A 27,784-nucleotide genomic window follows, 5' to 3' on the forward strand; every position below is an offset into this window, starting at 1 on the left:
TGGGTTCAGCATCATGTTCCTATGATAATTACACAGAAAGTGGGGACCTTTATTTTATCACTGACACCTAAAAAAGGATGATGAGTACAGGACTGGTGTCATTACCTAGGCGAGGCAGGGAGCAAGTCTGTGCTAATCCCTGAGATGATGAAGACAGCATTAGGATATAGGACGTGGACAGCAGGCTAGGCCAGATGGAATTTACAAAGCACCATGAAAGAGGGCAGCTGGGTGAAAAGGGTAAGGATATGTGATACGTGATACCATATTTACCCACAACTCTGTTCGTTTATACAAGCTATTTCTGCTTTCTGGAATTCCTTTTATTCCAAATTTGTTTCAACACCAATAAAAGAAGCTTTTCCTTTAATATTCAGGCATAGTTAATATGTGTTGTCCTGTGGGTACACAGTACTTTACACCTAAATTCATTAATAATGAATTTGTAATAAATTTGTAACTTTCAGTCTCCCTTCAGTGTAAGGAATATGCAACTTCATGGTTTTAAATCTGTTTTTAGCATGGCATTAAGTAGATATTCAGTAGATATTTAGTTAGTTTTAAAGATTTTATTTATTTGAGAGACAGAGAGAGAGCGTGCACAAGCAGGGGAGCAGCAGAGAGAGAGGGAGAAACAGACTTTGTGCTGAGCAGGGAGACCAATGCAGGGCTCGAACCCAGGAATCCCCCGGATCATGAACTGAGCCCAAGGTAGACGCTTAACTGACTAAGCCACCCAGGTGCCCCCCTCGGTAGATATTTATTTAAAAAAAATGTTTTATTGCTGATTGGGAACGTGTGCAGGAGACAAGAGTTCATACTAGATCAGACTTGGCCACATCATTTTACATATTCTTGAAAACAAATTTTAATACATATACACACACACTACAGTTATACTCAAATTTGTACTTTAAAAAAATATCAGTTTTGAATATCAAATGGTCACATGAGATTTTTTTAAAAACTGGCTTTCTACCTATTTTTTAAAAATATTTATTTATTTAGAGAGCACTCGTGCAAGGGGGAGAGGGGCAGAGGAAGAGGGAAAGAGAGAATCTGCAGCAGACTCCACGCTGAGCATGGAGCTGGACTTGGGGCTTGATCCACGACCCTGAGATCATAACCTGAGCCAAAATCAAGACTCTGATGCTCCACCAATTGAGCTACCCAGGCGCCCCTGTTTTTCTACTTGTTAAGAATGTTTGCGTTCTTATGTGTTTTCTGAAAATGCAAAGGAACATTGTATTTTCCAAAATAAATTCTCTATCACTAATACTTGGTTATAGAATTAAAGACTTCCATATGGAAATCAGAATAATAAAACAATGTTTAAAAAAAGAACTTCTCAAAAATAAGAAAAATATACTGTAGTCTTGTGTGCTTCAGAGAAATAAACAAGAAAATCAGACTTATTCAGCCTTGTATCTAGTGTATAAGTGAAGATTTATTTACTACTTGTATACTAAGATTTTTGAAGTTTATTTTTTAATTAAAATAATGTTTGTGTTTTCTCATAAAGAAATGTATACTCGGTGTCAAAGGAAAATTCAGTAACCCATGAATATTAGCATCTGGAAGTAAGCATTGTTTTCATTGTCATGTATTTATTTTTATATAAATGTAAACAGGGACGCCTGGGTGGCTCAGTTGGTTAAGTGGCTGACTCTTGATTTCTACACAGGTCATGATCTCAGGGCCCTGGGATTGAGTCACATGTCAGGTTCTGCACTCAGTGGAGAGTCCCCTTGAAGTTTCTGTCTTTTCCTCTCCCTCTGCCCCCCACCCCTGTGATCTCTCTTGCTCTCTCTCTCTATATATAAAATAAATAAATAAATCTTTATATACATGTTATCGTTTATCTTTACATAGTAGAGATACTATTGGGCAAACATTGCTTTTTCTCTAACATTATAATATACCATGAATAGTCCTCTATCATTGAATTAAAATATTTATGAAATATTTTCCAGATATTGTTTTTATAAAAGGAATCTGAATGACATTATTTTATTTGTTTGGTGGACTTGTCTCTTTTAAAATCTCAATATATTTGAATAATTTTTAAGAATGAATACATGTGCAAAGACATTGAAATGATACAAAATAACTAGCTTTGTGGGAAAACTTGCTCCTATATTTTGTTAGTTATGACCATTTTGTTAAAAAGTGTCATATATGCAAAATCTTTAAGTATATTGCCAAATAGTCATAGATCTCAAGATTTTTTTCCCCAGGTGTATGCTACATTTAGGATATTGAAAAAATATAAAGGATTATTTCCCCTTGAATAACTCATTTTTAGATTACTCTGCCTATGACAAAATTGATTCAAATTCAATCATTATTTAAACCATTTTTCCTTAATTTTTAAAAATACATTAATTTTCTAAATTCAGTGACAAATTGTCCTGGTTCTGAGACTGAGGAGATTCCCAGGACATAGAATTTCAGTGTTAAAATCAGGATAGTCCCAGGCAAACCAGAACCGCTGATGGACTTATTCCTGTAGGAATGTTTTATGCTTCTCAGTGTTTTGTAGCAGGGTTTGTTCCCTTTTCTACAATTTCTTCTTCCCTCTTCTTCCTGAGCACAGAGCTAGACTCTATTTTCTAGCTCCTCATGCAGTTAAATGCAGCCGTGTATGTTACAGAAGAGAAAGTAATGTGTCCTACATTCAGGATGGCCCACTGAGACCTCCACACGTACTCTTTAAGGCCCCATTTCCCTTTAGCTGACTGGGATGAGGAAGGTCACAGCAACCTTGGAATTCAGATTCTGAGTAGCACCTTGGCCAGCCTGGGTTCCTGAACCACTGTTTACAGCGGGACCTCCCCTCCAACATGGACCCCTACTTTGGGCGGTTGCATTCGAGGAAATAAACTATTGGGTTTGAACCATAATCAGTTCTGGATCAGTATGTTATAGTAGCTAGAGTTAAAATACCCAATCCAATTTTTCACTTAAATAGTGAAAAAATAGTTAAAAATAGTTAAATACTATTTACTCAGTTACAAAGAATATCACTCAGCTGTTTGTGAGGTTTACATCTGGAGAAGGATGATCTGAGATTGTCATATTTTTTTTTCTTTAAGATTTTATTTATTTATTTGAGAGAGAGAGAATGGAAGAGAGAGAGCATGAGAGAGGGAAGAGTCAGAGGGTAAAGCAGACTCCCTGCTGAGCAGGGAGCCCGATGCGGGACTCCATCCCAGGACTCCAGGATCATGACCTGAGCCGAAGGCAGTTGCTTAACCAACTGAGCCACCCAGGCGCCCTGTCATATTTTTTAAAGAAATAAATTGCTGCACTTTGAGAAGGTGATAAGTAGAAGTAAAAAGAAGTAGATAAATAATTGGAATTAGGCCAGAACGCCAAGGTTAAAAGCTCTTCTCTTCTATGAGAGAGAGAAAAAAAAAATCATAGTGAGATTTTTATTAGTACTAAGAATATGAGCAATTTAATAGCCAGAAATCATTGGTATCTCAGTTTTATGAATTTGTTTTAAGATCACCCTTCACAATTCCATCTGTACATTTTACAACTTGATCATAAAATTATATTTAAAATTCAGTCATTCAGAAAAGAAATTCAACCGTTGCTAAAAGGAAAAGCTTGTTCTCAAAAAGTCTTCACTGAAGGCCACAGCTACACTAATAGCCACAGGGGGCGCCTGGGTGGCTCAGTGGTTAAAGGCTAGCTGGAGCCCCAGGATGGGTTTCCTGCTCAGCGTGGAGTCTGTTCCAGAATTCTCTCTTTCCCTCTACCTTCCCTCCCGCCCCTCCGCAGTGTGCTCTCTCTAAGACATATAAAACTTAAAAAAAAAGATTAATAGTCACCGAAATATGAGGCTTAGGGAAAAAATACTTTCAAAAGGCATAGCCAAAAGGGATGAGTTAGAAAGTTTATTTTCACATTACTTGAGAAGAATATTTTCTGAAGGTACATTAGTAGGATATAAATTAATAGAAAGATGAACAGCCCAGATGCAACATTTATTCCAAATGAAGTGAAAGGTATGTAGGGGAAGTATGGCTATTTTATATTAACCTTCAGTCTCCATTTTTTATTAAATACAAGATATGAAATTCATATTGAGAAATATAAACCTTCAAAGTTAATAAAATTGGTGTATTTACAAATAATAATTTAAAAAGTAGTTCAATCAATTAATTAACCTGGGATATTTTCATACTGTGATTCCAGTAGTGCCACATTTCTAATCATTCTTTATTTGATGACTATTTTTTATGATTGAAAAAGATATGGATTCAGCTTTTCCTTTAATATCCTTAGAAAGTGCAGGATTTCCTGTTATGAATATAAGCAGTCCAGTGGCTCCATGGTTTTAGAAAGCTTCTCTATTTTGTTTTTATTTTTTCTCTCATCCCTTGTGTATTACCCTTTTCCTGCATGGCTTATCTCCAAATCTCCATTCCAACAGCCTGTGGAAAATAAGTAAGGGAAACAAGATTGTTAGAACAAATAAATAAGCAAAAGACCACAACTTGGTATTTGGAAAATAAGCACTTGTATATTTATTTCTTCATTTAAATGTGAATAAGCAACAATAGGACAATATAAGGCAAATGAAAAATATACTGCAGCACAATTAATGGTGCAGTAAGGAGAACCACTCCTAGGAAAAATTAAAGAGAATAATACCTCTGAAAAAGAACTAAGATAGAAAATAACAACAACAAGAAGAGTTTTACAGAAGATCTGCTTTGCATTCTCAATAAGTACAGGTGATATTGCCTCTATAAAAATAAAACAGTAACATAAGAAGGGAGCAAGCAGAAGTGCAAAGACATAAATCTGAGAAGCAGGTTGCAAAGAGAAAAAGAACTTGTTTAATTAAGAACACAATGCAGGGAAATGAAAAATACAATAATGATTATAATTCTCATTGGAGGCCATAAAATCTTTAATGGAAATTGAAGAAATGGGAATAGAAATTTTAGAAGGTAAACTTTATTCATTCTCATAGAATGATTGCAGTAAAAAAAAGACAAATATGAGAAGGGAAGCTAATCAAAATCAAGGATTGGTGAGGAAAATATCCTAATTACAAATAAAATAGCCCAATAAGTACATAAAACAAACAAATAGATAAAATAAATAGAAGTGAAAATTAAACAAAAATATCTCTATTCTAAAATAACCTGAATCTGTAGGACAAAACTGCTCACCTTATTGTTGGCAAAATTAATGCAAAATTAAGGGACTATGGAAAGATGCTTAGATTTTGAAGATTAAAGAAAAATAATCTCAAATGATCAGGTAAAGAGGTTTAACAAACAAAAGAAACAGAAAAAAAAGAAATAAAGCAGAATTAATTTCCTTTTCTCTATGAAAAATCAAATGCAAGCCAGCAATATTCACAAAAGTTGCTTTTAATATTTGAGAGCAGTACATACTCTAACACAGGTATCTAGCTACTACTTCTCCCTTATCTCTGACTATTCTCCAAAAGATCCTTCAGGTGTAGCAATACCAGCTTCCTTGCAGTTTGAACATGTCACATGTCTTCCAGTCTCATTATCTTTGTATGTTTTTATTAGCTGAATTAGTCTTCCTACAAATAGACATCTGACTCCTTCAGGCCAAACCTTCAGATCTCAGCTCAAATATCACCTTTTGGAGAGGTCTTTTATGACTATCTAGGGGCATCCCCCTGCACTCATCGTTTATTAATTCTGCTTTGTTTTGATTCTTAGGACTTATCAATAACTAGTATCTCATTTAATGTCGTATTTATTTTTTGTTTTTTACAGGGACAAACTTTGTTTGTTTTTTTTTTTAAAGATTTTATTTATTTATTTGAGAGAGAGAGAGAATGAGAGTTAGAAAGCACGAGAGGGAAGAGGGTCAGAGGGAGAAGCAGACTCCCTGCTGAGCAGGAAGCCCGATGTGGGACTCGATCCCAGGACTCCAGGATCATGACCTGAGCCTAAGGCAGTTGCTTAACCAACTGAGCCACCCAGGCGCCCAACAGGGACAAACTTTGAACATTCACAGTTATATCAGAGCATGTAAAACAGTGTCTGGGAAATAGTGGGGCTCAAAAAATCTCAGCTGAATAAACGAATGAACAGAAAATCTGTAGGTGGGGGAATCACACAAATGAGCTTAAATACAGACTCAGAGGATTTGTTCATTTTCTGAGATTAAAAGAAAATAGACGATTTGAAGTTATGCCAGCTTGTAGAATAGATACTACCAAAGAATGCCTGACAAAAATAAGTAAAATTGTGAATAAAAGTAATTTACAACTTGTAAATAAGTCACTAAGCTAGCAGTGTAATGAGGAATCCAAACAAGGATTAGGCTGAAGTGAAAGTAGGAAAGTTAGAGGTTAAAAGATCATCAAGTTCTGGAGATGTCGAGGTTCTACTGCAATGACACGTTTTTAAACACCTGTATTCATGCAGACATTTTCTGAACAGAAGCAATTAGATATTAATTTTTAAAACAACTAAAAATGCATTTTTAAAACTTAAAAATGCAACTCTAACCACAAATGAAAAACCAGAATGGAAATAAATTATTAAAAATAATAACTGCAAGGGCGCCTGGGTAGCTCAGTTGGTTTGTCTGCCTTCAGCTCAGGTTATGGTCTTGGAGTCCTGGAATCAAGTCTCACATTGGGCTCCCTGCTCAGCAGGGAGTCTACTTCTCCCTCTCCCCCTCCTGCTGGTGCTCTTTCTCTCTCAAATAAATAAAATCTTTAAAATAAATAAATAAAAACAATAACTGCAGAATTATGTTTCAAAGTGTCCGAAAGGTAGATAAAGTTGTATTTAGATGGACATATATAGTTTTCCTTTGAGAAACAAGACCCACAGTAAAATATTCAGCTAAGAGTCCATAATAAGGTATTAACTAAAAGAAAGTGGAATAAAGTCAGACAATAGAAAGAAGGAAATGTCAAAGGTCGAATCTGTAATTAATGAGATCCTCTCTCTCGCTCTCTCAAATAAATAAATAAATCTTTAAAAAAAAATGGGGAGGCGCCTGGGTGGCTCAGTTGGTTAAGCATCTGACTTTTGATTTTGGCTCAGGTCATGATATCAGGGTCCTGGGATCAAGCCCGGAGTTGGGCTCCCTGCTCAGTGGAGAGTTTACTTGTCCCTCTACCCCTCCCCCGGCTTGTGCTCACTCTCTCTGTCTCTCTCTCTCAAATAAATAAATCTTTTTTTTTAAATGAGATTCAAAGCAAATTAAGTCAACAAAGCTTAAAGTTGGTTCTCTGAAACATATAGTAACATGAACTTCTTAAGATTGATCAAAATCAAAAGAGAAAGTAACAAAATATAAATGAAAAAGGAGACAACCATAGAGCTAACAAAAATATAAATTTAGGCCAATAATTTAAATTTTTCAAAAAAATCATTACTTTGAAAAATACTTTCTGAAAGTGACTCAAAAAGATGTTAAAAACACAGAATGCTTTTATAGCCATTAAAGAAAATTACAAGTAGTTAAAAGTCTTCCTGTAATGAAAATAGGTTTAGCTGCTTCACTGGCAAAGTCAATCATTTGAGGGACAGATGCCTTTTACACAAAATCTTAGTAAATAAAAGAAAAGGGAACATCTTTACACTAAAAAAGAGCATTTATACTACACCTATACATATATCCCACTTAATTTTGAAATAACAAAGCCATTTCCTTTCCTTTTAGTCAAAGCAATTTCAGAGATGTGTATGATCTTAACATATCTATGCAACATTGTCATGAGAAGAGAAATATAGTGTATAAAGTTTGAAAAGGAAAAACAAAAATCTCATAATTTTCAAATGATAGGATTATCTATGTAGAAAGTCCAAGATGGTTTAAGGTTTTTTCCTCCAATTATCATATATTTTATTGCCTTTTTAAAATCAGGACTTACAGTAAAACATTGATTAGAAATGGCAATAGTGGCTGTTGCTATCTTACTGTTGCTCTCGTAGGGAAACCTTTCAAAATTTTGTCTTTAAGTACAATGTTTGTTTTAGTTTTTATTTAAGATATCTTTTATCAGATATTATACTTTATTTTTTTAGTATGGTAGTTTTGTTTTTAGTGAATCAGCATTTCATCAAATGATTTTTCTGTATCTAATAAGATGTTTATAAGATTTTTATCTTTATCCTGTTAATATCATGCATTAAATATTTTTGTTTTCTATTTTAAAACTGCTTTTCTTGGGCACCTGGGTGGCTCAGTCAGTAAGCGTCTGCCTTCATTTCTGGTCATGATCCCAGGGTCCTGGGATCGAGCCCCGCATCGGGCTCTCAGCTCAGCGGGAAGCCTGCTTCTCCCTCTCCCGCTCCCCCTGCTTGTGTTCCCTCTCCTGCTGCCTCTCTCCCTGTCAAATAAATAAATAAAATCTTAAAAAAAAGTAAAACTGCTTTGCTTTTCATTAGATAGTAAAGTTGAACATACAATTTAATGTAAATATAAACTAGTAAATACATCCTGGGCAAAATGATTATGCCCCTGTCCCTGGAGACATGTACAGGACTGCTCATTGAAGTACTGTCCATAATTGCCAAAAAAAAAAAAGAAAAAGAAAATTGGTAAACAATTCATCATCTATCAAAAAGTACAGTGGAAAAACCCAATTTTGTTATACAATGAAGCACTAAAATGTATGGACTTCAGCTACATATGTAGAAATGGAGAAATTGCAAAAAAATTAAACAAAACAGGTAAATTGCTGAACAATACTTATACTATGATTCATTTTTATAATTTTTAATGATAGTGCTATTAACCATGTAGGTAGTAAAATTATGAAGAGATGCAATAGGATTGGCAAACTATTTGTGATAATGGTTCCTTTTGAGAGGTAGGATATGTAATGCTTTGGGGGTGAGATACAGAGGGTTATGACATGTATTGGGAATATGCTACTTCTTAAGCTGGGTATATATGAGTGTTGGTTTTATTATAAGTGTTTGAATTGTTCTACATTTATATAGTTTTTTAAATTAATATATACCACAATAAAGACTTTAAAATAATAAATGTATTACTATATAGCTGACTGTAGTAAAACTTTATTTCAATTAGAAAATAAAACGATTCTGTAGAAAACTAGTATTTTAAAAATAGACATATCTTCTCTGAAACAATCTGCTCTTATGGTTTTTTTTGACATTTTATCACAGATTTTCATTATGTATTTTTTTATTTTTAACTTGCTCTTGCTGGTCTTTTTTTTTTTAAGATTTTTATTTATTTGTCAGAGAGAGAGAGCACAAGCAGGGGGAGCAGCAGAGGGAGAGGGAGAAGCAGGCTCCTCACTGAGCAAGTAGCCCGATGTGGGACTCGATCCCAGGATCCTGGGATCATGACCTGAGGCGAAGGCAGACACTTAATGACTGAGCCACCCAGGTGTCCCGCTCTTGCTGGTCTTTTCCACCAATTTTAGGCTTCTTGATGGAGAAAGTGTAAAACACATGTAGCATATTGTCCGGCAAACAGTATTTGCTCAACATACATTTGTTAATGGGCTAATGCATTAAATAATAGTGAAATGCAAGTGGAGATATTACTAGATCTATCTGTATTTATATAAGATATATGTATCTATATAAGATATATACCTGTATATATCTATATAAGGCTCTGTTTATATTGAGCCTTACACCTAATTATTTAGGGATACTTAATTTTTCTCTAAACCAAGGACAGATATGATATAAACCAATTGTACTAAGTCCTATAGCCACAAAATGAGCAACAATAAAAAAATTCAAAAAAATTTTAAGAATAAACTAGAAAGTATAAGCTTATTTGGCTGACATTTTGCAGCTGCATTTCATAGTTCTCTTTGAATTATAGCCCAATTTAAAGGAGACATTAGCTTTCTGCAATGTCTGCAAAAATGTCTTTCTGCCATAAAACATTAAAACATCCCACATTTTCCTGGGGGAAATATTATTTCTCAATTTGTTATTGCAATAACGGAGACCATAGCTGTGAATGATAATCTCAGAATAGGGAATAAAATTACTGATACTTTTTTTCCTATAATGATAAATGCTCACCAGTAGAGTGGTTTTATTCCTTTTCAAAAGAAGAATCAACTTGTTCCACTGCTTATCTTTGTCAGAAATATTCATATGGCCTTTGAGCATATACTATAATTTCAGTTTAGATCCTCAATGAAAAACTCAGAGCTTTAGTTAGCTGCCAGTGATTAAACAATGATACATTTTCAGGAAGGTTATCTCCAAGTGCATTTAGGGGTTTTGCATTAAGGGGTTCTTCATTCTCCTTCATTAATTCTGTAAAGGACCAACCACTATCAGGTATACTTTGCAACTTCCCTCTTTGCTTTTCAGCAAATAATGAATTTAGTTACTATGGCATTGAGTTGTCAAGAATCTTTTTTTTAAGACTTTATTTTTATTTATGAGAGAGAGAATGAATGAATGAATAAGCAGGGGAGGTGGCAGAGGGAGAAAGAGAAGCAGACTCCCCACTGAGCAGGAAGCTGGATGCAGATTCAATCTCAGGACCCTGAGATCATGAGCTGAGCCTAGGGCAGACTCTTAACCAACTGAGCCACCCAGGCACCCCTAGTTGCCAAGAATCTTAAAGCTACTTGCAACTGCCACATTAACATCAATATTGGTAAGAATGAAAAGTTAAACATAAATACAACTGACCACATTAAGCTACTTATGTACAGCTGACCCTTAAATAACAGGGGGTTAGGGACACCAAGCCCCCCATGTAGTTGGATTGGATTCTTTGTGTAACTTTTGACTTCCCCAAAACTTAATAGCCTACTGTTGACTGTAAGCCTTAGATACCACACCATAAATAGTCAATTATCACAGATTTTGTATGTTCTATGTATTATATACTGTGTTCTTACAATAAAGTAAGCTAGAGAAAAAATGTTATTAAAAATCATAAGGAAGAGAAAATACATTTATGGTTTTGTACTGTATTTATTGAAAAAAAAATCCATGTATAAGTGTCCCCACATAGTTCAAGGCCCTGTTGTTGAAGAGTCAACTCTGTTTCCTGAATATACTGAAGATTTGGTGTTGTTAGTGTTTTTATATCATAAGGCACTGCCTGCAAATTGTATCCCATCCTCAACAAAGGCTCCCTGAATTATAAAATGCAAAGAGAGTTATCTCCACCGTTAATAGTATTAGACACTGAGTGGTAACCCAGTTGAGCCTACATGAGGAGGTAGAGAACGGGTATCTAATGAACTAGTAGTGCACACTCCCTCTGCCCACTACTCCTCTTGCTTGAGTTGATCCAGTATCTAAGTTTTCAAGTATTTATTAGGGGCCAACCAAGGAAGACATGGTGGTATTGGTATCTAAGCATTTCCTCCCAAGTAGATCTGATTCTTTGCATGGGAAACTTTAAATATAGGCTAAGAGAACTATAAAAGCATTTAAGGGACCTGTGTGGCTTAGCTGGTTAAACATCCAACTCTTGATTTCAGCTCGGGTCATGATCCCAGGGTTGTGAGATTGAGCCCTGTGTCAGTCTCTGCACTGGGGATGGAGCCTGTTTAAGATTCTCCCTATCCCTCCCTGTTCCCCTCCTCCACCTCTGCTTTGCACACACTCTCTCTCTGTCTAAAAAAAAAAAAAAAAAAAAAAAAGAGAGAGATCATAAAAAGCACTTAAGACTCCAGGGCACCAAGAGATCTATTTGAGAGTCCAAAAGATTAAACAGAATTCATTGACATCTCAATATCTTGCAGGATTTTTAATTCTTGGTCCACCTAAGCAAATACTTCCCCGATTGTCTTGCAGGCATCTGACAACAAAATGGTCAGAAGATAGTAAGAGGACAAAAGCAAACTTTGCCCTAAGAGCTTCTATTCATCAACCTGAGCCTCCTGAGAGGAATAGCTAACAGAGTAGAGGTTATATGTATCTGGTTAGAGCTGAGATCTTGCATAAATGCAGATGTGAGTTATTAGTTAATTTGAGCATTGATGGTTATATGAGCTCTTTGTACCTACAGATTGTCGTGGCCTAAAGAAATTTGTGTTGCACTCATTATTTATATCCATATTCATATTCAAATGTTATAAATTCAGGCTATAGTAATTTAAATTGTAGGATAATTGGTTAGAGTTAAATTTTACTACAGTTTAAATATACTGTTTCTCTGTGAATGATGAAAATTGATAATGTAGTTCAGATGTTGGTTATTGGGAGAATTTAAACAAATTTCCTTCATTACACTCAAGCATTTTATTTTATACATTTTGAAAGTTGCAGAATATTTCAAACATAAAAAAAGGACAGAAGAAATTTTAAAAACATCTCTGCACTCATGCAGTTTTGCATGTTTATGTATGTATGTATTTATTTATTTATATATTATGTATATATTTACTTGAGATCTATTTTTAAAACAATAAAAATAGAGATTCCATTAAACAAAATAGTCTGTTTTTTTCATTTTTTTCTCCCCAGAGGCAACTACCATCTTAAAGTTATTAAGCTTCTTTGTAGCCTCTTTTTATGCCATCCATATTCCTATGTGTCCACACATGATATACACTATTGCCATATATATTTAAAAAATTACATTGCATGCATAGAACTTATTTATTTTATAACTGGAAGTTTGTACTTTTGACCACCTTCCTCCAAGCCCCTCTACCCCACTTTAAGCCATTGGTAGCCACAATTTCTGATTTCTTTTTCTATGAGTTGGGTTTTTGTTTTGTTTTTAGGTTCCACATATAAGTGAGATAGATCATACTGTATTAGTCTTTCTCTGTCTGACTTCTTTCACTTAGCATAATGTCTTCAAGATTCATCCATATTGTCACAAATGGTAGAATTTCCTCTTTTTGTGGCTGAGTAATATTCTACTGTATATATATACCACTTCTTTATCCATTCATCTATTGATGGACACTTAGATTGTTTCCAAGTCTTAGCTATTGATAATAATGCTGCTATGAACATGGTGGTGCAGATAGCTTTTCAAGTTATTCTGCCTATGTTTTCATTTATTTTGGATATATTCCCAGAAGTGGAATTGCTAGATCATATGATAGTTCCATTTTTAATTTTTCGAGGATCCTCCATCCCATTTTCCACAGTGGCTGTACCAGTTTGCAATCCCACCAACAGTGCATTGGAATTCCCCTTTTTTCCATATACCTGCCAGCATTTGTTATTTCTTGTCCTTTTGAGATGGATATTCTTATAGGCAGGAAATGATATCCCATTGTGGTTTTAATTTGCATTTCCATAATGATTAGTGATGTTGAGCCTCTTTTCACATACCTGCCAGCCTTCTGTATGTCTGTTTTGGAGAAATGTCTATTCAGATCCTTGGCTCATTTAATTGTTGAGTTGTATGACTTCTTTATATGTTTTGGCTATTAACCCTTTACCAGATACATGGCTTGCCAATATCCTTCCCCATTCGCTTGACAGTTTGGCTTCTTTTGCTGTGTGGAAGCTTTTTAATTTGATGTAGTACCACTGGTTTATTTTCTATTTTGTTGCTTGTGCTTTAGGTATCCTATCCAAAAATTGGTACCAAAATCCATGTCAAGGAGCTGTTTTCTTCTCCTGCTCTTTTGTCTGAAGGCATTTTATGTCTGTGGAACAGTGTTCCATTCTTGCTTTTTTATCTGAGGACTTTTTCTGTCTTTGGAAATGCACTCAACTCATCCATAACAGGCCAGAAGTGCAGAAGAGTTAATACCCCTGGAGCAACTCTAAACAAATGAGAGATTGGTGGAAAACATGAGGTTAATACATCCAACCATGATTTCATAGTCATTATTTCCAGAAGGAGAGCACATAGTTAATGGATTTAAAGAAAAATATCAACCAAATGATATACAGGAGGATCACAGATAAAGCAAAATTCACAAAACTAGTTTGTGTGAACAATCTAAGAGCCCAAAAAGGAGTTTAAGGCATGGAGGGGAAACCTGTTCAAGGATTAAGGTTCTGAATTATGCTGAGTCCCTCTTTAATTGCTGTCTCTCATTTTCCTATTGATGTATTCATACCACAAGTATTCATTGATTCTGAGTTATATTTCACAACATCTTTGAGCATTCCTAGAAGAAATAAACAGAGTTGGCCACAACAGTGACACACTCATTTACATACTGTTACACACTGTTTTTTGTTGCTATTTTTGTTTTCTTTCCTTTAGTCCTTTCTCATTTTCCACATTTTCTTCTTCTTGTGCTTATCTTATAAATTACTTACCCCAAATCTTTGTCTGATGATATACTTTTGGGGGGTACCCCAGACCAAGACACGTGATCTAAAATGCCTTCTATGCACTTAACCTACTTTTATTTCTCACCATTTATTTTTAGTCCAGGCACATAAACAGCAACCACACTGAGGTCTCTGATATTCTGGAACAGGTGTTAGTAATTCCCATCTCTGTACTTTTGCCTGATCTCACTTATGGTCTTCATAGCCCAGTGTATGACTTACCTGTCAGGGGACGAGGCAGGCCCCCACCCACATGCCTGTGTCTGTGCTTTGGTTATTACCTCTTGCCTGAAATGCCCCTTACCATTGCCTTTGAAGTTCTGTTTCAGTATTTCACTTCACTGTATTGTCAAAGCTGTGTTATCATCTTCCCAAAACTTCCATATTACTTTGTCAAATTGAGGACTTACCACAGTGTTTTGGCTCAATATACTATCATTCCGTTACACATCTGTGCTTCTCAGTAAGTTGTGAATTCCTTGAGAGCACAAACTGTGTCTGTAAGTATTCTTTATAGTTATAAGTGTATTGATAGCTGCACAATAACCAATAATAATCTAATCAAACTAAATATCTGTTCTGAAGATATATATATTTTTAAATATTTTATTTGAGAGAGTGAGAGAGAGAGAGTGAGTGCACATGAGGGCAGGAAAGAGCAGAGGGAGAAGGAAAAGCAGACTCCCCACTGCTCACTGAGCAGGGAGCCAGACATGGGGCTTCTCAGGATCCCAAGATCATGACCTGAGCTGGAGGCAGACGCTTAACCAACTGAGCCACCCAGGCACCCCAGTTCTGAAGATATTTTTAATAGTTTTGTAAGCTAGCTTTAATTTCCTAAACAGACTTGGTAAATAAATTTAATTACAATTTTTAAATTTAATATTGTTACTTGTCTTAATTATTCTGAAAAAAGTGACATACGGTAAAAAGTAAATCATATTATTTGCATAGTAAGCAAGTGTGATAGACTGAAACATTGTCTATAATTGTTCATCTTTACCAATATCCATACCTTTGTTTTTGCTTCATCATATGGACAGCATTCTCCCTCATTTCTAGATTGTGGATTTAACTGTGTTATTTGTTTGGGACAAAGATATATGTATGAAAATGACAATGAACCATTGATGAATCAAGATCATAAGGGAACTCTTATGAGTCTATTTCTTTTTTTGTGTGTGTATGCCTCTAAGGTTACCACGGGAACAGCTTCCCTTGGGTATCCCTTCAGCTTCAGACCCAGAATGATGAAAATGGTGAAGACCAAAGCCATTTAGTAGAACTATATTCTGGAGAAGGGAACCACCAGCTGGGAGCAGAATGTCAGATTTTACCACCATTAGAAATTCTAATAGATTTTATCATGTAAGAAATATGAGTCTAAAAAATGGCATGATAAAGGAGTAAGTTCATTGTTAATGCCACATTCCCTAATTTTATTATTTTTGTCAATTTTGTTTGATTAATTAAACTGTCTATAGGTTCAGATAAGTGCTAGCCAGGTCATGTTTTCACTAAGTTTTTACAAAGAGCCTCAAAAAAGATGAATTATCAGCTTTAATGACTCCATCTTCCAGTTACAATCAACAACAACAATAATATTTAAAAAGCTCTAGATATCAAAAGGGAGAGGTTTCATTGACTCACAGTTATAGGTTTATCACATAACCAGCTGTATTCCATTCAAACAATTCAGACATGCCTCTGGCACTGGAAAACTAATTACACTCTTTTTTTTACACTTAATAAGTCCCATAAATCATAATGTTTAATTTTGTGGCATGCTATTCCATCTTATACATGATGGAAAGAAAGGTAGCTTTCCTTTGGTGGGAAAATAACATAACTATTACTAGTAAATAAGAGAGACACTGGTCTATACATGCACATTATTAGATTAGTTCATTGTTTTGGCCACTTGTGGTTAATATTAAAGCCTTGAGTCTTTGTTTTTCTGGTCCACTTCTTTATTAAAACTAGAATGTAACCATAATTCAAAGGTGGAACCATAGCAAGACTTAAGACAGTTACACCTATTTCAAACCAAACAGTTCTGTTCAAGTTGGTCTCTGTAGGCTAATTCCTGCATTTCAAAATAAGACAAGGAAGGCCTTGGAAACTTAGCTGGGAGAGAATGGCAGCTTTTAAAATCCTCTGTGAAAGAGGCTGAGAATGCAGTTTGCTGCTGTTTGAGTTTCATATAGATTTGAAAGATAGAATTGTAGACAGTTATTGAGGAATTTCAAAACTTGTTAGTGGAGATCTAGGAATATTTTTATTTTTCGCACCTTTTATTATTATCCATATTCTCTACTTTGAAAAAATATCTATAAATATACCAAAATTGTTAATTAAAACATTTTATTACCAAAAGACAAACTATTTAGGATCATGGTGTCTCAGGGTTGGAGAACATATAAAATATTATTTCTTAAGCTTTTCCTTCACTCCTGGATTTTGGGAGTCAGCAAACTACACAGCCTGAAGACCAAATCTAGACTGCCACCTTTCAGTAATGTTTTATGGGAACACAACCGCACCTGTCTGTATATTGTCTCTGGCGGCTTTTGCACCTCAGTGACAGAGGGGAGGAGTTGCACCAGACGCTGAATGTGCTACAAAGCCTAAGGTATTTACTACCTAACCCTTTACAGAATATGTTTACTGAATCCTGCTATATTCAGTAATATTCAATATGCATGCTTACTGTGGTGGAATGGTACACAGTACAATGAATAAAATGAGAAAATTGGATATTTAGAGAATTAAAATGGTTGCTTAAAATATATAGTCAACTAAGGACAATTCGAGTACTCAACTGATACTGCATTGTTCTGAATTCAGTGTTTTTCCTCTACTTCAAGAAATTGAGACATGTCTCATTAAGCTGCAGGACCTAGACATCATTTATAAATAAGGCACTTATGAAAAAAATAGTCATTAGCTCTTTTGAACTGAGATTTTCATTTGTGTATAGATTATTGTATATATTTTATATAATAAAGTATAGTTGGGGGATTGAATCATTTTGGCTGCATAATAATCTTTATCATGATAATCGTTATCATGTTCTTAGTTGAAGGTATCATCTCATCCAATACTCTGACGTCTTAGCTTCTGACTACCATCTTTTGCCCATGACCACTTATTATCAGGAGCCAAACCATCTGTCATCACTCATGGATGTTGGATGCTTATTTGCAAAAGGACAAAATTATAGATTTTTCTCTGAGCTTTTATTATGCTCCAAATCTGTTCCCTAAAAAACCAATATTTATCTATCAAAAATGCATATTCCTTTTGATTCAGAAATTTACTTCAAGGCATTTATATCAGAAGTTATTCTTACACTTGTCTACAAAAATATATTTTATTTTGTAGTAGCGAAAATAATCTGCCAATTACCTAAATGGTAATAAAAAAGGTAATTAAATTGGTATATCCAGCTATTAAAAATAATGAATTCACTTTTTATAAAGTTCTATCTTTACCTGTTACGTGTATAATGTAATCAAAAGAGCAAGATGCGCAATTATGAGTGTCTCTTCTCCCCCATCTCCTCTCTTTAGTGTGATGGTCTATTTGTCTTCCTCTGTTTAGCTTGATTATATTGCCATGAGCTAGGTAACCCAAATAGAAACCCAGTCCCCTTTGTACCTCCTTATCCCTTAGCTATTATGGGTCAGAAAGTTTTGTGAATAGTGTCTCCAAAAAGACTCTCAGGCTCAAATCTTCTACCTCATTCTAGCTGTCACAACTCTAGGTCAAGCTCTTATTTCTCTTTGCTGAACTTCTGAACTCCTGCAATAAACTCCCAACCCCTATCCTAAGAAGCAATATTTTCAAGTCTTGGAATGAATTCCCCACATTGCCTTCAAGCAATAGTTCTGAAGAATCACTTGATTATGTCAATCTCCTTGTTCAAAACTTTGAATCACCCCATTGCTCCATGACAAAGCCTAACGTCCTGTCATGGATTATCTTTTCTTTCATGACCTAGCAACTGCTGAGTTCTTTAGTGGGGGGGGGGGGGGGTCAGATATCTCATGTCTACAAGAACCAGGAAGGAGATGTAAATGAACAAGATGAACCTAGTGGGGTGCATGCCCTGGTTCATTTGGACAGCTGCTCTTCAGCTGCTCCTCAGTCTTAGTCGGTGCTGCCATCTGAGTTGTGTGTGTCCAGTCTCTGCCTTTACGCTCACCAACACCTCCTGTTGTTAAATACACAAGGCCAGCGCTAATATCACTTTCCTTTTCTAGCTATCTCTGACCAGTGCTTCCTCCATCTCCTGCCCAAGTTCAAATTAAATGTTCCCTCATCTGTGTCCAGAATACTCCATATATATTCTTATGATGTCCTTTATCACCATGTATTTTAGCTATTATTGATATGTCTTTTTTTCTTCCTAAAATGTGATCTTCATAAGGGTGGGAAGCATAACATTTCTTTTGTATAATTCTCAATGCAGAGGCCTTGAATATATGAGAAATAATTGGTGTTTGAAACATGGAAAAGTATGAATATGAACAAAATGTTTCAAGGACTGAAAAGAAAAGGGTGTGGTTAATTCAGTCTTAACATCTAGTGGGATGGTAAATGCTTCACTAGGAGATGATTTTTCAGATGAATCTTTAAGAGCAATTAGGAATTTGCAGGTACAAGATGACAGGGTGAAGGATGGAGGAAAGTGAGAGGAAAGGATTCTGTACTCAGAAAACAAGCATTTGCAGACTCATACTGAGTGTGGCGTGCACTGGCAATGACAGCTATCCACAGTGGTCCCTTGCGTGGGATTAAGAGCGTGGGGATTAGGGATGGGAGTGCAGCCTGAGTTCAAAGGGATGAGCATGCTTCAAGTGTCAACCTGAGGTTTTGGGATTTTATTTATGGGCTGTGGGAAGTCAGGGATGTTTTTTTAAGTACAATATTGGCATGATTTATCTTGAATGTGTTACTCAGGAAAAATATAGTTCTTTCATCTCTGTAGAGATTAACTTGGAAGACAGAAACACAGGTTTGGGGGGAGGACACACTGAGGAGGTTGCTGAAAACATAAAAGGTACCAAGGATGAAGCATCAAGCTTGAAGAGTGACAGATCCGAGAGCCACAGATGGTAGATATACAGAGCTTGCAGTTTGTGAATCTCCTGTCTTGCCAGTGCAGACAAGACTTTGCCAGACATTTTTTTCTGGCTAGAAGGCTGACTGCTTCACCTACGTGCTCACTTCCTACTTACTCTTCAACACACAGAGCCCTGTCACTTTGGGGAGGAAGCATTCTTTGGCAAACCACACATTCCTCAACCTTAGTCTATATGAGGGACTCCTGGTCCTCTGTGTTCGCCTGGCCCTTCTGCACACCCTAGTAATACATGGTTCTACACTATGTGTCTCTGCTAATCTTTTGTTTTATCTCAAGCTGTCAGCATCTTGAGGAAGATATCTGTGAGTTGTCTTGTGGCATCTCTTTTTAGTACCAAGCACTGTAAGCAGCAGTAGAAGTTCACTGAATTAATAAATAAAGAAGGACTGACAAAGTAATTGTGGCAAATAGGAGACAGCAGATTGTTAATATAACTGGAATTATTACTTTTAAATCTTTCTAGCTTGGACTAGTGGACTAGCTTTACTGTTTTGCCTCAATAATTGGAGATAATGCTTTCCTTAATGATTAAGTGTACAAATGGATTGTTAATTTTTACTTAATAAAACACATACTGTGTTTTAAGTGCTACATCATCAAAAACCTGATATAGATTCAGCTTTGAAAATTTAATTAAATTTTGTCTCATACAAGCTGTCTAAAAATTACTCTATATAATGTAGCTATGTTATAAGAGAGCTCACACTGAAATAGTGCTAAAGATTTTCAGTCAATTGAAGTATAAAGGAGAACAAAATGAAAATTTAAGAAGATAATTCATTCTTTTATGATCGAATTAAACTTATAGAAAAATTCACATTTTGCAATCAATTAGCATATACATCACATTCCACACATTTCAGCTTATATTCTTTAATGCTTTAATATATCAAACTATGAGAGGATATTCAATTCATTGTTTTCTCTTACCTAAATATGGTTACTCTTGTGAACTTTATCCAAAGAGGACCAGTTGTGGCCATTGTGAATAAGCCCTTGGCTTGCATTAGTTAGCATCAGTTCTCCATGGGTGTTTTTACAGTAATGGAAATGCATTGAGCACCATTATCACTGTTTCCTACATCTCTCTATACTACCCAGCTAAACACCATCAAGGTCAATTTAATAATATCTATGTTTTCCTAATAATTAAAAAAGATAGGGCAGTGGTGCTGGGAGCCTCGCAGGCGCAGCGCCGTTACTCGTGGTCGGATGGCGGCCACGGAGGCACCCTGCCGCCACGGCTCCTGCACTGGTGCAGCCACCCTTGCTCCCTCTGCTCTTCCCTTCGCTCGCACCAGGGCTGATCATCGTTCGCACCAGGGCTGATCAGCTGACCGAAGAGATTGCTGGGTTCAAAGAAGCTTTCTCCCTATTTGACAAAGATGGCGATGACAGCGTCACAACAAAGGAACTTGGAACTGTCATGAGGTCACTGGGTCAGAACCCAACAAACAGAAGCCGAATTGCAGGATTTGATCAATGATGGGGATGCTGACGGAAACGGCACCATTGACTTACCAGAATTTTTTACTATGATGGCTAGAAAAATGAAAGATACAGACAGTGAAGAAGAAATCCGTGAGGCATTCTGAGTCTTTGACAAGGATGGCAACGGTTACATCAGCGCGGCAGAGCTACGTCACGTCATGACCAACTTAGGAGAAAACCTAACAGATGAAGAAGTAGATGAAATGATCAGAGAAGCAGATATTGATAGAGATGGGCAAGTCAACTGTGAAGAATTCATACAGATGATGACTGCAAAATGAAGGCCTACTTTCAACTCCTTTCCCCCTTCTAGAAGAACCAAATTGAATCTTTCACTTACCTCTTGCAAAAACAAAACAAAACAAAACAAAACAAAAACTTCATTTACTCATTCTGTTTCTATATAGCAAAACTGAATGTCAAAAGTACCTTCTGTCCACACACACAAAATCTGCATGTATTGATTGGTGGTCCTGTCCCCTAAAGATCAAGCTACACATCAGTTTTACTATATAAATACTTGTATTACCTTAATGATAAGGAAGCACCTAGTGGACTCCTTGCAGTTCCATTTGCTCATGAATAATACACTGTTTGAGCTGGCCAGTTTTTCATGCATGCAGCTTGACAATTGAGCACAGGCATTTGTATTAAAAATGAAAAATGAAAAAACAAATTTAAAACTTCTTAAAAAATATTATAGACTATATGTAACTAAAGTGTGGACAGTGAAATATAAAGTCACCCCCGGTTTTGGAAGGAGAATAAATTGTTAGTGTTTTAGAAAATGGGGCTCTATATAACCAAATATTTACGAAGTCTTTTGGGGGGTTGTGGAGATAAATAGGCTGAGCATAGAGGATTTTTAGAGCAATGAAAATAACTCTATGATAGTGTAAGGTAGATATATGTAATTATATATTTGCTCAAACCCACACGATATATGACATCAAGAGTGAATTCTAATGTAAACTGTGGACTTTAGATGATTATGATATAACAATGTAGGTTTATCCTTGATAAAAAATTATACATTCTAGTGAGTCATGTTGATAATGGAGGAAGCTGTACACCTCTGGCAGCAGGGTGCTTACGGGAAATGTCTGTACCTCCTTTTACTTTTATTACCAACCTGAAACGGCTCTAAAAAATACACTCTTGAAAAAATTATTGCTGGAATTATTTTTCATAATGCCAGAGCTTAGAACATGTATTTGCCTTCCCATCTACCCAGAGTAACACTGAAATGACTTAGAGTGAAGTAACTTAGAGCTATGTAGTCATACTGAAAAGATGAAAAAAAGGAAACAAGAAAAAACAAAAATGTCCTCTGAGGAGGAGAGACTGAGTTATTGTAAGAGAGGGAGCACATGATATCATTTTAACATTTAAACCCAAGTAGATGAAAACCTCAAGTCCAAAATGACATTAAAGAAAGTTTCAGAGAAGATGGGGCTTTTTTTTTTTTTTTTTCAAGTGTGCATTCATTCCAAGATTAGAAAACCTTGTTGGCTTCAGTACCAAATACAGATATGTGGGATCTAGTCACTTCTTATCACCTGCACTGCAAAAGCCCTGGTCTGAATCACCACCTCTCTGGAGGACTGCAGTAAACAGGTCCCCTGCTTTGCCTGCCAAGCCCCAATAGTCGGTTCTCAAGACAGTTGTAGTGCAAGACTTAAAGCCAGATCATGTTGCTTCTCTGTCCAAAGCAGGTGCATTCCTGCTTCTCTAGAACCAGAAGTCACATTCCTTGAGTGACCTCTGAGGCCCTAAGGGATCAGCATGACCCTTCTTTCTGACCTCCTCACCTACAACTCTCCTCCTTGCTTCAGCCGCCTCTGGCCACTGGCCTTCTTCTTCTTCTTCTTCTTTTTTTAAATATTTTATTTATTTATTTGACAGAAAGAGACATAGCGAGAGAGCGAACACAAGCAGGGGGACTGGTAGAGGGAGAAGCAGGCTTCCCACTGAGCAGGGAGTCCGACGTCGGGCTCGATCCCAGGACCCTGGGATCATGACCTGAGCTGAAGGCAGACTCTTAATGACTGAGCCACCCAGGCACCCTGCAGCCAGCCTTCTATTATATTCACATAGGCTAAGGACCCTCGGACTCCTGTTGTGTGAATTGATGCTTTGGTTGGCCCATACTGCTCTTCCCATAGATGCTCATGTGTTTAACACTCTTGCTGCTTCAATGTCTGCCCAAATCTTACTGTCTCAGTGAGGTCTGCCCTAACATCGAGATTTAATAGAGAGAACTTCATCCTTTGTTAACCTCCACAAATGCCATTATGCTGCTTAACTTCTTTCTTAGTTATCTTAAACTGTTAACATACTAAATGATAAATTTATTTATTATGTTTTGTCTCTCTTTTTTTTTTTTTTTGGTCTCTCTTTTCTTAATGTACTGTAACCTCCATAATGATAAGGATATTAGTCTGCTATATTCAGTAGCGAGAATCCCAGAATCTAGAACATTCTTTAGTACATAAGGGGTGTGTTATAAATAACAGTCAAGTCAACCAGTGGTTAAAGACTAACTGAAGCCTTTAGATTAACAACAACAACAACAACAACACTCCTGTTTCTCTGCAGCTTTCCCCATCTTTGGGTGGGAGCCACTGCTGGGTTCTGGCTTCCTGTGGGCTGGAGGGTGAGGCGGCAGGGGCAGCAGCCCTGCTGCCCCAGCACCCAGCGTCTCGAAGTCCATTGCCCCCACCTGGTGTCCCTCTGCCCTCCTGCTATACCCTGAGCCTGCAGCTTCTCACCTCAGCATCCTGCCACCACTGTAGCCCAGCGATAGGCCCAATGTCAGCCATCATGTGTGTGGTGGTGGGAGACGGAGCTGTAGGTAGAACTTGCCTACTCATCAGTTACATAACCAATGCATTTCCTAGGGAATATATCCCCACTGTCTTTGACAGCTATTCTGCCAATGTTATGGTAGATGGAAAACCAGTGAATCTGGGTTTACGAGCTACAGCTGGACAAGAAGATTATGACAGATTTGTCCCTTATCCTACCTGCATATGGATGTATTCTTAATTTGCTTTTCTCTTATGTGTCCTGCATCATTTGAAAATGTTTGAGCAAAGTGGTACCCTAAAGTGTGACACCACTGTTCCAACACCCCCGTCATCCTGGTGCAGAATAAACTTGATCTCGTAGACCACAGAGACAGGATTGAGAAACTGAAGGAGAAGAGGCTGACACCACCTACCCACAGGCTTTGGCCATGGCTACGGAGATCGATGCTATAAAATACTTCCAGCACTCCCCACTCAGTGAGGCCTCGACAGTGTTTGATGTAGCTCTCCCAGTGGTTCTGTGCCCTCCTCCAGTCAAGATGAGGAAGAGAAAATGGCCTGTCCTCCTCAGAATCTTTGTAGGCTTTGCTCAAAAATGGTGAAGTCCTACACTCAGGGCCAAGTTTTTGTTACAGATTTTTTTTTTCATAAAACCATTTTGAACCAATCAGTAATATTTAAGTTTTATTTGTTTAAAGTGTAAGACTTCAAACTTTCACATTAAATTAAAATTTTGTCCCAAAATGGCAAGCTTTCTTAAAGCCTTATTTTTTCTAAAGCCCCTATTGTTACGCAGATTAAGGATTGCCAAATTACCTTAATAACCAAATTGCGTTGTTGTACTGAGAACACTAAGCACTAAATCACTAAAGACCTTTGTCTTTAAGAAGAGACTGATGCTTCCCAAGTTTGGCAATGCAGATACTTCTTAACTAGTTTCTGATACAAGAGCAGCACAGCCTCCTTTATGAAATGTTCCCATCTAACCCTGCATAATTTATCAACACTTGTCCATTCCCTAACACTTGTACTATATGTCAAAATGGAATGAGTGTAATGACTTAGCTCTTTGAATCAATCTTTTTGATTTGATTTTGTAATGAGACTTAAAAAAAAAAGCCCAGCAACAACCACCACAGCAAAAAAACAGCATATTCACTTTTGCTGAGATTTTGAATAGACCTCTTACTCCCCTGTCCTAATGAAGTATCTGCTCTAGCTGGGGGCTGACTGGGGTGGGATGTGTGCAGCACCTGTCATGATCAAAGAATGAAGACAGTATTTTGACAAAAACTGGAGGTTAATTTACACTACATTGTGCATGTCATAATTAAGCTGAGTAAAAGTGTCATGGGTAAAATTTTAAAAGGTTAATTTCTGTCAAGTGCAGTAAATGATGAAGAAAGGTTGGTATTATCACTGTCTTTAAGCTTTTCCTTTTTCTTAGACCTGACTGCCATCCCTCCTGAAACTGGGCATTTAATTCATCTTTGAGGTGGTCGTTCTGTGAGGGTTCTATAAGTCTGTGCTCTGTGCTAATGAAGTTCTGTACAGCTTACCCACTGGCAAGAATACAAGGTTGGACCTTTCAACCACTAGAACAAAATTTTTTAAATTGACAGCTGCAGAATTCTCGAGTGGTTTTACATTGACCTTTTGCTACTGCAATTAGCAGTATGTTTTGATGTATGACTTAATAAATTCCTGAATCATAAAACAATGTTAAGCAGAATGAATTAAAGAAAATGGTGAAGAGAGATCCATGGATCGTAGTGAAATTAAATAATATCTAAGGATAAGCAAAACTTTCTACAAAGCTTCCTGATAAAGTTTTTATAAAAAATAGGATCATTTTGGCTCCAGATTTGCCTTCAACAATATGAGTCTTTAGGAGGCATTCAATCTTTGCCCTCAAGGTTCTGAGTCAAAATACGTTTGAATTTAGACTTATATACTTAGCCAGACAGTATTCATATATGAATGCAGAATAAAGGTATTTTGAAGATTCACAGGCTGAGGAAAGTTTTTCTCTCACCAAACTATTCTGAAATATTAGTCAAAGGTATACATTACCAAAATGAAACTGAAATATAAGAATGATCATAATTGTGATTCAGAAAATAGCAAGTCACAACTAGAATGCAACAAAAAGCAAAGCAAAACAGAGAGGGAAGCAATGGACCGCCATAGCAATTGGCTCAATTCAGCATGCGAAAGAGGGATTGTATGATAAAGCAAATGAAAAAAACCTTAATGTTATAATTAAAAATATATGTAAATTTTGTCAATGGAAAAGCATTTAAAAATCTAAGCGATAATCAAGCCATATAGAAAATATTGAAAATATGGAGCAAAATCATGACACAATTTTGAGCTTTCACAGGTGTTTTAAAAAAGCACACCCATCTGCTCTTCATGCCTGCACTGGTGTCTTTCAGATTTCATAAATACAGTTATATGAAATTATATACTATTTTTATTGATGTAATCACATTACCCTGTTCAGTAGAAAGGTGTATTTAAATTCTCATAATATTGGGGATGCTATTTATACAGTTTTTAATTTATATAATCAGCTCTTATACAAGCACACTAAACATACTTATAGATGAGATAGTCCATTTTCTAAATTAAAGCATTATAAAATGGATATATCTGTCTTATATCTGAGTGGTAGAGGAAGGAGATATAGTCTTGTATACAGATGATGATGTTTTCATTCTTTTATAGTAGTGCAGAGTCAACATGTTTACTTAAAAATAATTATTCCGAATGGAAATATTTAAATATATACTTAAGGGGAACCATTAGAACTAAAAAATAAAATAACACAAAATGGGGAATGGAGAAGCAGTTTTTTTTTTAAGATTCATTTATTTTAGAGAGAGGGAGAGAGCACAAGTGGAGTAGGGGCAGAGGGAGAGGGAAAGAATCTCAAGCAGACTCCATGTTGAGTGTGGAACCTGATGTAGGGCTCAATCCCATGACTCTGAGATCATGACCTGAGCTGAAACCAAGAGTTGGACATCCAAGCAACTGAGCCACCCAGGTGCCCCAACATCAAACTTTTTCTAAGTAGTTTAACTGCCTTATAGAATAGAGCTCAAAAGTATTGTTAGGAATAATAAAAAAAAAAATCCAAAAATCAACAAAGTGAAATTCATAGTGTCTGAAATCCAAAAAAGCATTACCAGATTTGCAATTAAAAAGAAGAATATGGCCCATATAAAGAGAAAAACAAATTCATCAAAACCAAGTCAGAAGTATTAAAAATATCAGACTAGGTGCATGATGTCATAGGATAATTATTCCAACTGTATTCCAATTGTTCAAAAAGCTCAAGATCAAACATATTATCTGGAGAAAGGAAATGTATATTAAAAATACCCCAGTGAAGTTTCTAAGGATGAAAACTATAATGTCTGGGATGAAAAGTACAATAATGGGAAACAACTTGAGTAAATAAATAGCAAGAAAAACAATTAAAAAAAAAAAAAAAACAGAAGACCCTCTCCTAAGGGCAGTGGTTGAGAGAGGGGAAGAGAGTTTCATTTACTGTAGTGAAACTTCAAGGTGCAAATTATACATGTAGTTGGACTTTGCTAACAGAATAGAGAGAGGAGGAAGAGAAAAAACTAACCATGCATGATACTACACCAAACACATCAAAATCAAATTGCGTAAAACCAGTGATAAAGAGAGAGTCTTAAAGGTAGCCAGAGAAAAATGGCACAGTATGTACATAAGAACAAAGATAAAAATGAGGGTAAAGTTCTGGTTAGAAACAGTAGAAGTGAAAAAACAATTAAGTAACATCTTTAAAACACTTAAAGAAAAAGAATATCTGCCAATTTACTTTTCTATAAACAATAAAAAATAATTTTTAAAATGAAGGCAAATTGAAGACTACTTCACATATACAAAAACTGAAGAAATTCATCACTATAACAATAAAGAAATACTGGAGTCCTAAGGCAGAAGATAAATGATATCAAATGTATATATGTATGACCAAGTAAACAAATAGTATGAGACATAGTATACATATGGGCAAATATTATTTTTCTTATTACTTAAATATCTTTAATATA

General features: G+C 36.1%; 2 pseudogenes; both read left to right on the forward strand.

The window, feature by feature from the left end:
• The first annotated feature begins 20,803 nt into the window (after positions 1–20,803).
• LOC113934856 lies at positions 20,804–21,369 on the forward strand (annotated as a pseudogene).
• Positions 21,370–23,694: 2,325 nt separating this feature from the next.
• On the forward strand, positions 23,695–24,295 carry LOC113934136 (annotated as a pseudogene).
• Positions 24,296–27,784: the final 3,489 nt, after the last annotated feature.

Source organism: Zalophus californianus, chromosome 13, assembly GCF_009762305.2.
Source record: "Zalophus californianus isolate mZalCal1 chromosome 13, mZalCal1.pri.v2, whole genome shotgun sequence".
NCBI lineage: Eukaryota > Metazoa > Chordata > Mammalia > Carnivora > Otariidae > Zalophus > Zalophus californianus.